The 1,352-nt window shown below is 35.2% G+C and overlaps 1 protein-coding gene across 1 annotated transcript in view; it reads right to left on the bottom strand.

Moving 5' to 3' along the window:
- The window catches only part of LOC103147430 (matrix metalloproteinase-17-like), a 112,809-nt gene that overhangs the window by 70,794 nt on the left and 40,663 nt on the right, over positions 1-1,352 (bottom strand). The window lies entirely within an intron of this gene.

Raw genomic sequence — 1,352 nt, forward strand, 5'->3', positions numbered from 1 at the left:
TGACGAGAAATGAAAGGAACTGCATGAAATGAGTATCACTTAGCAGTGTTTTTGTTTAGCGAAAGGCTTGTGTGCAAGAACCGTCTCATCTTTTAACTGAAAAATGTTATTTTATTCATTGTCTTCCAACAAAAATCTGTATGACATACGTATGTGCATGAGTTACTTCGATATATTCTTAAATGCCATAATGCACATCTACACATACTTACTTGTATAGTTGTTGTTGTTTTTTTTAATTCATCCTTGTCGTGAAGCAGTTTCTCATTTCAAGGTGTAGTACATTTCTCAGTTATTTTGTAGGATATCTGCTGTTCAAATTATCAATGAAAATGCACTGTGCCAAACCAAGATTAGTTGAATCTGGTGTCATGCCTACCATGCAGAGTAACATTCCCACTCTGCTGCACCGTGTGTTTTGGCGTGTCAGTCAGCAGATACAGTCCTCCTGTACTCAACTTGTGCAATTTGCTATTAGAAGCATCTACCGATTGCTTCGCCACCAGAGAGCGACCAGGCATCTCATTTTAAGATAATGTTTGGAGATGGAGCAAGCAAAGAGAATGTGCGTGCCTGTCGTGAAATAAACAGCACACTCCATTTTGTCAGGCTGCTTACCGTAATTAGCAATGAAAAGAATAGGAAGAATTTATGATTCAGTTTAGCATTTAAGCAGATATTTAAAGTGGCCATTTATCTTCCATAATTCTGTTTTTTAAAAAGTACATCAACACATTTGGCTTCACTGTTTCACCCTCATTAAGATTTTTGCTTCATCAAAATTCAAAGAAAAAATATAAACGTCAAACGGATATTAGTAATAAAACATTAATATTTAAAAAAATACATGTCATATTGTTCGAACTACATTGATTATGTTAGGTATTGCTTTATTTTTTTCTTTTCCTCAAGGTTATTTTATCATGAGAATTTTATGTACTGCCAACATTAAACTACTTTGTGTGTCTATTGCTGACTTTGTGCAAAATGTTTGCCCACGTTTGTTGTTTGTTGTGTTTATAGTTGATATTTTGGCAATATTCAAGTAAGTTGCCTTGTATACATCTTAGCATCACAGTGAGCAAAATGGTCTTGTAAGTGAATGGGAAATGGGTTAACATTTTTTTTATCCAATTTGAAGTAACTTTGTTCGGGGTTTCTCACTCTGCTGCCAGCCAAACACACTGATTACTGCAACCATTCATGTTTATTTAAGTTGACTTTAAGTGTTTTTTTTTAGTTCTCTCTCAAAGTTTAGTTGCCTCATTTGTGTGCTGAAAACTGTGCCTCTAGGCATGTCAACAAGACAAAGACAAAGGCCAAAATGGAAGTGAGACTGTGAGGGTAAAGAG

Source organism: Poecilia formosa, unplaced genomic scaffold (assembly GCF_000485575.1).
Source record: "Poecilia formosa unplaced genomic scaffold, Poecilia_formosa-5.1.2 Scaffold6, whole genome shotgun sequence".
NCBI classification, from domain to species: Eukaryota; Metazoa; Chordata; class Actinopteri; order Cyprinodontiformes; family Poeciliidae; genus Poecilia; species Poecilia formosa.